The following is a 12,876-nucleotide window of genomic DNA, read 5'->3' on the forward strand; positions in this document are numbered from 1 at the left end:
GTTTGCGTTTCGAATTGGCAGCTTTGCCTTATACCAAAACAAACCTTTCAAAGATGTGTCAATAAGATTAAAAATTTAAAAAGAAGAGCCCAGTGGATCTCTCCTCTTTCAAGCCACTCTATTCTCCCCTTTTCAAACCTGGCACCCTAAGTCAGCAGGGGAGCTTTGCAAACTCTGTGAAGCATAGAACGGTTTGGAGAAAGGACAGAGGAAAGAGGTGGCAGGCATTGGTTGATAAGAGAAACTGAAAGTGGCCACAGGCAGTGACTCAGTCAGAGGAAAGCCTGTCTGGTTTCTGGCTCCAACATATTCCTGAAGAGGATCCTACAGTGGTTATAGGCAGGTTTGACAGGGTGCCTCCACGCTCTGCTGAAAACCAAACCCACGATTTCCCTCCACCCCACCAAGATCCCCCCAGCAGGTGTAAGACTGACTTGCTGTTGGGGGCTAATTTGGGCAAGGCTAGCAGGAGAAAGATGGGAGAAGGGAGGGTGAGAGGGAGAGAGAGAGGAGAAGAGGGAAGAGAAAGAGGCGATCTGGCTGACTAGAGGGTTGCTTTGTTAGTTTCAGGCAGATGTAAAGCCTTATTTCTCAAGACATCCTGCAGTTTTGGCTTCCTAGGCAGCTTGCTAGATGGGGCCACAATTCTTGACCCAGGAGAGGAAGATAGAGAAGGAAAGAGATAATTCATTTACGAGTCAACATTGTAGATATCTCCGGAGTGTTGGTACCTTTATCGCTTCCTTAGTCATTTTCTTGGTTTCCAAATTTGTACACCTAGAAATCAAATCTCAATCATCCTTTTGTTGCTTAAGGTTCATTCTTTCCTGTCTCATCTGTCTGCCATAAACGCACAATTTTGAAGAGCCCATTCCTAATCCGTTTCTTTCCACTGCAATGGGAAAGAGAGGGAAAATCCTCCTAGATGGAACCCCAAACAGCGTGGAGTCCAGTATAGTCTTTGTTTGCATTCAACAGCTGTCTGCCCACCACGCCTTCTGTCCCCAAGACCAAAGCGCATTCTCGGGGTTTCATTTGGGAAAGAGGGAAAAAAGAAACAGTAAAAAAAAATCGGTATTTTTACAAGCAGGATTCCACAATCATTGGGAACTTTGAGACTTTAATCATCTCTCAGGCTAAATGATCACTCCAACAACTGTTTCCAAATAAGTCGATGCAAAAGGGGAAAAACATGTTGGTAATCTGGATGCGCAGGTTTATTTTTTTACCCTGAAAAGCTTGTTGGTTTTCTCTCCCTGACTCCCTCCTTCCCTCCCCTCTCAGCCATGGTGCTTTGTGCGTTGAAGGGGCGGGGGAGGGAGAGAGGGAGAAAGCTTAGGCAACGCGAACCTCGAGGCCGAGGGATTTCAAGGAAGGAGAAATAAACCAGGCGGGGAGGTGCGGGTTCTCTGTTCATTTCTCTCTAATGCATCTCTCCTCCGGGTCAGAGCGCTAATGACGACCTCGTTCCTACGATTTAGGACGCGGGTACCTTCAAATAAAGGATACGGGTCCTCTTGCTTTTCCTCGTTCGCTCCCCTAGCTTCTTTTTCCCTTCTCCTTTTCCTCCCTCCCTCCCCAAGGAACTCCCCCCCCCACCAAATACACACACGCACGCACACACACACTCCTCGATCTAAAGCCTTTCCTTCCCCCTCCCTATGTTCCAGCCCTGTGCTATTTCCCACTCCTTGGCCGGCTACTTTCCAGACGGCATTTCTAAATCCATTATATTGCTGCCTGAAGGGCACGCTCTGATTCCCGGAGATCGTTTGCTGTTCCCGTCCTGGACTTGGATTCAGGAGTCCACGAAAAAATCTACAGCTTCTCTCCGGACCTTTCGGATTGGGCGCCTTTCAAGCCCCCCGCCGCCACCCCCCCCCCAGTCCCACTCTTGCTTGCCTTGCCTACATCGGCTTAGAAACATTTCCCTGGGTCTTGTTCTTTAGATATTTTCTATTTCTGAACATGCCAAAGCGCACAAAGGACTCGAGACGCAGGGCAGGAAAGGTTTTTCCTGGAGAAAAGTGATGGGGATGAGGGGTGCTCTCCTCACTGTGGGTTCTGAAAAGGGGACAAAGAAGGATACACAGCCGTGATGACCCAAGTGGCCTGCGACGACCTGCAGCTTGTTCCCAGTGGAGATCCAAGGTCCCAGCTCAGGCTTGGCCCGCTCCGCCCCTTTACAAGGCTCGTCCGCGGCTTTCCGCAGCCCAGCCGGCTCCCGAGGAGTCCCCCTCGAGCCCCCAAGAAGGAGGCTCCAAGAGCCCCCAGGATACCCGGTCTATCTGGTTTTCTACCAAGAAAGGGCCGAGCAACTGCAGCTCTCTCCAGAAATGAGTTTTAAGGGTCACTTGAAATTGAGCCTCTGAGAGTGCGGCGCTTTGGGGAGCAGGGTTAAAACAGACATTCCCAAGCCCCTAGGCCCTGCCCGGGTGCTAAGAGGCACCTTACGACCCCAAGACGGGAAGGGTTCTGAAGCACCCCGTTTTGAGGTGCAAGCCTGCTCCCCAAGTCCTGAACGCCTGCCTTGGAAAAGTACAAAGAGAAAACTGCTTTCAAGTCCAAAAACTCTTCCCCCGTCAACGATTTTCGAAAACTCAACCACAGACCCCTCCCCCGCCTCGCCTAACAAAATCAAGAACTTTCATAGATTTTAAGTGAAAGAAAGATACAAATGATTTATTCCTTTTTCGTTTAAATATCTACATTCTCAAGTTGCTCCAGGCAATTTCTGAAGGAAAAGGAGGAATTTTCTGGAGGGATATAGTTGGGATTGTTTGGGGGGGGGGGATTGGAGCTTGATTTGGTCTTTATTTTTTTGGTTTGGCTTTAAATATTTTTCTTGTGGGTTTCTTTGTTATTCTGAGGTTCATTTGAAAGACTCGGGACTGCACTCTGAATAAAGCATTTTTTGTTGTTGTTTCAAAATTTTAAACTGACATAAGTGTTGGATCATCAGTTTTCCCTTTGTCTGCCCTGGTTGTAAATAATGGCTTTGAGATTAGCTAATTAAGGGGCATTAATCACTGATAGAAAGGGAATAAATCAAAGCCTTGTTCTAAATTTCAAACTTGCCTGTATAGATGTGCATAGCTACTCTATCTGGAGCAGATAGGTGCTGTTTGAATTACTGTTTTTCAGAGTAAACCAAATCCACTTCACTTTTAAAAAGTGAGTATTGTATTTATACAGCCCGGTTGTGCCGTTAAATTACGGCCCGCTCCCATTCTTATTCCATTTCATAAACAAAGTGTAGACAGGACAGTTATTACGGTTAAAAGAGCAAAGTCTTAGCTTTTGCTTAGCACTGTGCTTACCTTTAGGTACGACGTTGGGGGGCTGGGGTCGGGAAAGGGAGGAATAAGCCCTAAGCGGATACAGATGGAAGGAGGATAAATAGATTTGTACTGAGGTTTGTTTCTAATCAGAATACAGTTTCTGTGGAAATTCTTCAACGCCTGCAGTATTTCAGGTGTAATTCTCCAGACTGCATTCCCTTCACCCTCTGCATAAGACATGAAAAACCATTAGGTTCTGGTTTGTGAAAAAGAAAAGCAAGCAGTGTGTGTGTGTGTGTGTGTGTGTGTGTGTGTGTGTGTGTGTGTGTGTAAGAATAGAGTAAGTCTCGCCTCTCCACGGCGTTTTGCTGCGCCACGGATGCTCGTTGCGTTCCGGCTTGTTCCATGCTCATAGCCCTGCACGGTATTTAGGAGCTTGGACCATTTCAACACCGACAGAAGAGGCTTTAAATAAGTACATGCCCTAAAACAACAAGCCGGTCCTTGGAGCAAGTAAAAATTTATTCGTTTCACGTAAAGCCCTCCGAAACAGTAAACACAGAGCAGGTAATCCGGAGCCAAGCAGGGGCTCTGCCCGCCCTTGGCTCGGCGTCTGTGCGGGCGTGTGCGCGCGGCAGTGCGCGCATCTCGGCCTCTGTGCGCGCCGCTCCCCCTACATCCCCACAATTGCAGGTAAAGACTTGTGTGTTGAGATTCTCCACACTCTCCTCCTCATTTGGGGGCCGTATCTCGTTTTCGCAACGACTCTCAGCCGAGGGCTCAGTTCCAGACTAATGCCTGGGAAATGTGCGCGTCTGGAGGGCAGAGTGGGATCCTTGGAGGTGAACTTGGTTAGCTGCTCCTTCCTGCCGAAAGAGCGCCCACACTGGGTGTGCACCCCAAGAGCAACTGGTTGGAGAAAATGCCGCCTCCCAACCCCTAATTCTCCCCACACTGCAGGTTCTGTCCTTAACTGGACAGTACTGGCTGCCAAAAGCAGGTGCCAATTCCCTATAGGCTACATCCTTCTAATAGCCTCGGCCTGCGCAAACCCCTCCCCTCCATAGATTGCTACTGATAATCCTTTTTATGTACTTTTATTTTTTAAAGTCAAGCACTTTGTCATTAACTTTAAGGTATCTAGTGGGCCGTGTCATTCAAAGGAGGCTCGCGGGCGCCAGAGTCAGAATTGAGAGGGTAGGGAGAGCTGGCGGGAGAGGCACCCCGCTAGGCAGAGGGGCGGCAGGCGAGGGAAGGGACATTTGCATAAAGCTTTGTCTTTAGTGTTTCTTAGGCTGCTGAGGGTTATAACGCTAATTACACAAGATTAATGTGGAGATTGTTCTCCATTGCTCACCAAGATTTATTTAAACAGTGAACTGCTCAAGATCCAAAGTCGTAAACCATCCCGCCCCGCCGCCGGGCCGGAACTCTACCCCTGCGGGAAGTTAAGTTTTTCCAAGTTCAAAGGCTGAAAACAAGGGGAGCTGCCGTTGGGTCAGATGTTCCGAAAAGCCAAATAGGGAGATATTGTTTAAACGACCACTTGCCGGCTCTCGGATATGTAAATTCACAAGGTGCAATTCCCTGTCTTTCCCCTCTCTGCTGGCTTCCAAATAACCCCTTTTCTGCGGTGCTGTCGTTTTAGGGGGGTTGGGGGCATGAGGTGGCCAACGAGTAAACCCGGTGCCGGAGCGCCCCCTACTGCGCCCAAAGAAGAAGAGACACCGTGGAGGAACGCCTGAGTTTCAGCGGTCTGATGCTGTCCCTTAGCGGGCTAAAGTGGGATAGGGACGAGAGCTGAGGCTCATACTAGAAACACCTAGGGAGTTTAATATACTCTAGCCTAAAATGTACACACACACACACACACACACACACGCACGCCCCGGTCTACCTTCAGGGATCCTGATATTCTGATTCACTGATTTTAGGTGGGGCTCAGGCACCTTTCCCCCACCCCAGATAATTTAATGTGCAATCAGGGTAGAGAACCAATATTGGAGAATTTCTGTGTCTTTCCAAAATAATTACTGGTTAGAGTGCAAGTGGAAACGTTCATTGGCTTAACACTAAACTTTTATATATATCCTCTGATATTCACTAATTCTACTTGGAAACCATGGCTCATCATTATCCCCAGACTACTTGGGAGATGTTATTTCAAAGATTTTTCTTTTTTTCAGATTATTGGAACGCCTTGCTCAGAATTTTAATGTCAGATTGTATCTTGAAATAATTTAAGATTTTTGAGACTAGGTTCTTGTTTTCTTCCTTTCTTGGGGTAAACATAGGTAGTGAGAGCTTCAATAACGACCAAAATAATGTTAATATAAAATTGTAATTGGGAGAAAGACTAGAAATAGCAGTTGGTTCAAAGCTAGAGACTGGATACCAGTGTCCACACTGCAGTAAGGTGCTGTCTCACATTGGGCAAATCTTTTAGTCAAGCTGTATCTCAATTTTCTCTTCAATAAACAGAGCAGGGACTTCTCTGGTGGCGCAGTGGTTGAGAGTCCGCCTGCCAATGTAGGGGACACGGATTCGAGCCCTGGTCCTGGAGGATCCCACGTGCCACGGAGCAACTGAGCTGGTGTGCCACGGCTGCTGAGCCTGCGCTCTAGAGCCCGCGAGCCACAACTACTGAAGCCCGAGCGCCTGGAGTCCGTGCTCCACAGCGAGAGAAGCCACCGCTATGAGAAGTCGGCGCACCGCAACGAAGACCCAACACAGCCAAAAATAAATAAATAAATAAAAATAGAGCACTCCCACTGGATAATTTTAAGGCAGTTGCTAGACCTAGTGAATTTATAAACACACCAGAAAAAACAGGATTCTGTCAATGAAAAAGTTGTGTATATATATATGTGTGTGTGTGTGTGTGTGTGTGTGTGTGTCACTATTTGTTGTATTCGTTCTCCTAAATGACAATTATTGTCAATGCAGATTCTTGAGATGTGGCCTTTTCAGTAGTCACAGTATAGTTAGAAATGTTTGCATGGTACCAAAAAAAATCACATATATATGTTAAGGAAAATATACCACTAACTTAATATACCAAAATAAAATTAGTCAACTTATTATTACCTTCATTCACCCAACCTAATCCCTAGTCCTGCAATCCAAGAATACTGTTTTTGACAGTTCTGTAATGATCTCCACAAGTGAATTGATATAAAGGAGGGAATAAACAGCTGAATTTTGAGCCTCTGGCTAAGTGGTGAGCCAAGATTTGTGATTGTCCTTTGAGGGGCCTCTGCGTAAAATCTTTGAAGCTTTTTCTTAGCTTCCTTCCTCAAGAATCAGATCAATGTCACTGATGGAAACTTTAGCAGAAGAGCCTGACATTATTAGTAACAACAGAAGGGTATGTTGGGAGGAAGCAACTAGAGATGAAATATCTCAAAAGAAATAGAAAAAAATTGTAAACAGCAACAGAATGGAGGTTCTCACTTCATCTATTCTCACCAAGAGTCATAACATAATTTTGCATTTAGGTGATCTGTAGTTACACTAACATTCATTTTGTTAAGATCTTTTAAGTATAAGATAAAACATCAAACATGTAAAATACAGATTTTTTTTAATCATAAGAAGCATTTTTCTAAGGTTACCATAAGAACGAACATTTCAAAGACACAGCACTGAAACTGTTCACACCCCATACCTCATTCATGATAGCAACTTCAGAACTGGCTTATCTGTATTATGCTTCCCAGCCTTGTGAATTTTTTCCTAGTAAATAAGTACCAGTTTGATCAAGGTGCTTGCTTTGAAGTCTTGTTGATATCTAAGACTTTCACAGTATCCCTGGCAACTTGGTTAAAAAAAATGTTGTTTTTCATGTTTGCTTTAAAAAAAAAAAAAACCTCTCATCTGTAATGTTTAAGCAAAATAACAAGCATCCATAATTTGCTTTCATTTTGTAATAATTTTTCTGATAATATAAGAGAAATATAGAAGAGAATGTGTGTATGAATGTGTGTGTGTGGTGATAGTAGTGGTAGTAATATACATATCTGGGGGTAAAATGACACCCACTCTGAGAACTCCACTTCCAGCCACAGACTTGAACCTGGGCAGCCATGTTTTCACTCCGGAAGCCAATCTGACTCCAAATACCCCTACCCTCCACCTCCCCATCACTGACCAGAAAAGAATGAATCTCTTTTTCAAGGATGCAGAGAGAAATCAGAGTCTCTCTTTCAAGAATATGACATTAAATTCAGATAAATTTAACTAGATAGTCTTTGCAGCTAGAACAGAGAACTGTGGCCAACTGGCAGCTGCAGCGTGACCATCTCTACTTCACCTACTATGCTCTACTGCTGGTGTCTGCCCATAGTCATACCTTGTTAATTGTCCAAGGGATTTTGATCCATCTGAAGGCAGAATGTTATAACTAGGAATTTTTGACACTGAGGCTGTCGGTGAGGGAGATGTTTTGGAGACAGTCCTCAAAATACCTCAACATCTTTGGGAATGTTCCTGAAGAGAGAAGAGATATAGAATTTATTAAGTAACTAATATGAGGCAAGTATTTTGATACATTGTCATATTTAATCCTCACATGGCCTGGTGAGAGGGGGTACTCTTAAATGCCCATTCACATTCAAGAGACACTGACTCAGGGAATTTCATAACTTGGACAACATCACACAGTAATTCCAGGGCTGAAATGGCATTTGGAGCCCAGTGGGGATGAGGCCATGACCTAAAATCATTCTACTATGAGCCTTTCCTTCTGTCAATCATTTTAAATGTCTTGGGAAGCACTCAACTCTATCCATTACCCATCCACCTATTGGACACCAACTGCAACAAATGATATGACAGCTGAAATGTAAAGAAATAAAGTCTAGTCTTTTGCAAAAACTGATCTACTAGGACCATCACTTTGGTTTTCTTGGGAACCTAGAAACTGTTTCTTAATATTTGAGTCCCCCTGAGTTTTACTTGTAAGTAGATCCCTTGTATTATAAATATTCACAGTCTGTCACATTTCTTCCTTCCCCACTAACTTCAACAAATTGATGCACATTTTTGTAGTATTTTCATCATTCCTCTTTTTAAATACTTTAAGAAGACCCAGAGGCTCTGTGCTCTTTTTTCTCATGCCATTGTCACATTTTCAGAGAGCCCATATATATCTTATATTCTTTCATGTTTTCTTTTCTTATATCCTTTCTTTGAATGATATTAATATCTTTCCATTAATATCTCTTCTGAGCCAAGAGACAAATCACCTACCAACTGGCACATTTCCTCACTAGTCTGAATGATAATTTTTGTAATAAATATTGCATGTCATATCTTATTACAGAAATCTCTCTTCAGCATAAATGTCCATTTTGTAAGAGGATTAGTTGGGCTTTGTTGTGGGATACTTGTATTTTCAGTAAGCTTTTTCAATCCTTTCATTTAGTCAAAAGGTGATTAAAATGACACAAAATTATCTAAACTTAATTATCATGATCAACCTTCCCACATGCTTTCTTTTTTGTATCAGATACTTTACTCAAAGGTAAGAAAGCAATCACATTTGAGTGCCTTCTCTACCTGCAACCTGTCAAAATAAGTTTTTCAGAATTCTCCCAAATATACTTGCTGAAGTCACTTTCTCTTACAGCATCCTTTGCTGCCACCTGCTGTTCATTCTGCATTTATGAACGTTGTAAATTCTACCTATGGTTGATGGTGTATTTGCTAACCTAAGGGATGGGTGCAAAGAAAAAAAGCTGATTCAACCTGGACCCTTTCACATGATCACACTTCAAGATGATCTTTGAACCTCTTACTACATTTAATATTTTCATTCAATGAAATCTTTTGTCATACCCTCTCTTCCAAATTAATAGCAAGATGACATGAGAAACCCCATTTCTTTTTCTTTTCAAGTACATCAGGCTGCTCATTCAGGCAATTAGTCTTTAAAATTTTTTGAGTATCTACAATGTGCAAGGCCATAACTATAAGATCAGACCACCATTTGTAATAGTAAACCACTAATTCGTAGCATTTCTTTTGTATCCCCTGCATCCAGCTACCCTATCTTGACTTGGTACTCGGTGGTTGCTTATACTCCTGGCTGTCAACTCTTTAACAGGAGATGTTGGGCTGCAGCAAATATTGCTTCCTTGCTGTCTCTTCTTTTCCCTTTGTGCTACTTTACTACTTAGTAAGTTCAGTTCTCTAACTCTGGAGTTATAAATTAGGTTGAAAATAGAGACTAAGTATATGCCATCTCCAGATCCTTTGTGTGGATGCTAGGTGGTTAGCAATATATAATGCTATTTTTTTCTTCTAACTATGACCACCTCAGGTAATTCATTTAGCAGAAAGTCTCACCCTAACATTGCTGGAGCACCCACTAATATTTTTAGTGAAACTTCAAGAGATAAAGCATTTGGGACAGAATTTGCATGGGCTGATTTTCTTTTTAATTTAATTTTATTTATTTTTTTATACAGCAGGTTCTTATTAGTTATCCATTTTATTTTTTTAGTTTTTATTTTTATTTCCATTACTCTAGGAGGTGGATCAAAAAAGATCATGCTGTGATTTAGGTCAAAGTGTGTTCTTCCTATGTTTTCCTCTAAGAGATTTACAGTGTCCAGGCTTACATTTAGGTCTCTAATCCATTTTGAGGTTTTTTTGTGTATGGTGTTAGGGAGTGTCCTAATTTCATTCTTCTACATATAGCTGTCCAGTTTTCCCAGCACCACTTATTGAAGAGACTATCTTTTCTCCATTGTATATCCTTGCCTCCTTTGTCATAGATCAGTTGACTGTAAGTGCGTGGGTTTATCTCTGGGCTTTCTATACTGTTCCATTGATCTATAATTCTGTTTTTGTGCCAGTACCATATTGTCTTGATTACTGTAGCTTGGTAGTATAGTCTGAAGTCAGGGAGTCTGATTCCTCCAGCTCCTTTTTTTTCCCCTCAAGACTGCTTTGGCTATTCAGGGTCTTTTGTGTCTCCATACAAATTTTAAGATTTTTTGTTCTAGTTCTGTAAAAAAAAATGCCATTGGTAATTTGATAGGGAGTGCATTGAATCTGTAGATTGCTTTGGGCGTGGGCTGATTTTGATTGTGACAATCTATGCGTTTAACTGGAAAGAAATTCAACATGGTACTGGGCTTAAAAGTATATATAGGAAATGATCTCTTGCTTTCTTCTTAGGCTCATCATCTGTCTTAGTCCATTCAGACTGCTATAAAAAGTACTGTAGACTGGGTGGCTTATAAACAGCAGACATTTATTTATCACAGTCCTGCAGGCAGGAAAGTGCAAGATATTATGCTCCCAGATTCAGTGTGTGTGGTGAGGACTGGCTCCCTGGTCCATAGATGACAGTCTTCTTGTTGTAACCTCATGAAGCAGAAGGTCAAGGGAGTCCTCTTTTATAAGGGCACTAATCCTATTCATGAGGACTCCATCCTCATTACCTAGTCACCTTCCAAATGCCCCACCTCCTAATACCATCACCTTGAGGCTTCAAATTTCAACATATGAATTTTAGAGGGACACAAACATCTAGTCTAAGCACCATCCTTTTCTATCAAGCTCGTCAGCAGCAACAAATACCTTACAGTTACTTCTAGAACCCTGTGACTGATTCATATTGTATAAATATTCACTTTCCTCATGGAAAAGTAATTTTTTTCAATTGTTACATTCAGGCCTAGATAAGTCACCCAGTCCAACCAAGCATTTCAAAACCACCTGGTATCCTTAAATATTCCCGTGACCAGGCTTCCAAAATCCTGTAGGGCAAAAATCTAACAAAGAGAAGTCATCCACAAAGGTCACCACTCCCAAGCTCATCTTTGGCAGGAGGCAACTATGTGCTGACATTGAAAACCGTTTCTAAAGTACATGATACAGTTCTCTTTCATGCAAAATTTCCAAATCTGATTTGTCTTTCAAATTTATTGCAACATTTCAAGGAGTGGTTTTGACAATGGCTCGGGGGGTGATAACAGTCAAAAAGCTGTGGAAATGATTTAATGATCCAAGACTTTGAAGTGCCTATTAAAGACATTTACCTAACTCCATATTTCTCCCTACATTTTCCCCAGAATGTGTATGTGTGGAAGTTTTCCAAATTGCTTTCCTTTAAAACACAGGGGCCATCATTTTTATGTTGGAGGGAGGAAATTTATTACTTTACAGGTTCCTTGCTTCCATGTGTTTTTCTTCAAAACTCACTGAAGTTACTCCTTTTCATCTTTTGCTAACAAATTAAAATACTTTGTTTTCTTAATTTATTTTTTGATACATTATGAAGGTGACCCCCTTCCCCTATAAATCTTCTAGTTACTTCAAGTTCAGCAGCAGGCTATATGAGTCTAAGACAGGGAGTTGGGGAGTAAGGCAGGGAGGGAGAACAAAGATTTTAATTACTTATTTGATGCTAAGCACGGAATGAGTGCTTCATTTCATCTAGATTTGCTCATTGCAAGCATGCATTCATTTGATAAACATTTATTGAGAATGGACTAAGAGCTGGGCATTATTCATGGGACTGAACTCTAACCATCAATTTATTCATGGTCTAGTAGGAAAAACATACAAGTAAAAAGTAAATATCAAAGCAATATCAAATGCCTTTGGAGAGACAGAGTGGTGAGAGTATGGGCTTTCGAAAGCAGATTGTCTGGGTTTGAATCTGAGCCCTGCCATTTACTAGCTGTATAATCCTGTGCAAGTTACAATACGTCATTCACCTTTCCACGTTGGTCTCCTCATCTGTAAAGTGGGAATAAGAAGAGTATCTACTGCAAGAGGTTGTTGTGAGAATTAAGGGCATTAATACACAGACAGTGCTCATAAGAGTATCTGTACTGAGTTTTTATGTCTGACTACTTCACAATATTTAGATTTCAAAACTCAAATACCATGTCCTTGACTAGGATTTTCCCATCTGCCCACAGGGTGTCCTCAAGAGTCACTCAGTCTTACCACGTTCTTTGGTTCCCTACAGCCCTTATCACTATGTGGAATTCTTTTTATCCTTTTGCTTGCTTGTTTGTTGCCTCTTTTGCTCCACTAGAGTATACAAAGCACCAGAGCAGAGATCACTCTGATTATATTCATTGCTGCATTTCCAGACCCCAGCACAGTCCCTGGCACATAATTGTTTTTCAGTTAGAATTTGTGAAGTGCATTTTTGAATGTTAAGAGCTCTGCCAAGTGTAAGCCCAGAGCTCTCTTTGGGAGTATGAAGGTGAGACAGTTGACCCACTTCCTCATAGTATCACGGGGAGCTGACATCCTTCAGGGACCTGCAGACTGTCCACCACCAGTGACAGAGGCAAGGGTAGGGCACTTCAGAGAGGCCAGAGTAGTATCCCAGCAAGAATATGAATTTATTCCTCACAGTGACTAAGATGGGCATTTTTATCCCCATTTCCTGAGGTGAGAAAAAGCAGTGGAGAGACAGCTATAGAAACATGCCCAGAGTCCCAGAGTTAGTAAGTGTCAGAGCCAGAATTAAATCATTCCACTGCACTTAGCTGCAAAGGATATTACTATAATGGCCTTGAAATCAGAAATGGTATCTAATGCCTGAAATTGTTCTTCATGGACC

Source organism: Mesoplodon mirus (assembly GCF_964341445.2).
Source record: "Mesoplodon mirus genome assembly, chromosome: 5".
Taxonomy (NCBI): domain Eukaryota; kingdom Metazoa; phylum Chordata; class Mammalia; order Artiodactyla; family Ziphiidae; genus Mesoplodon; species Mesoplodon mirus.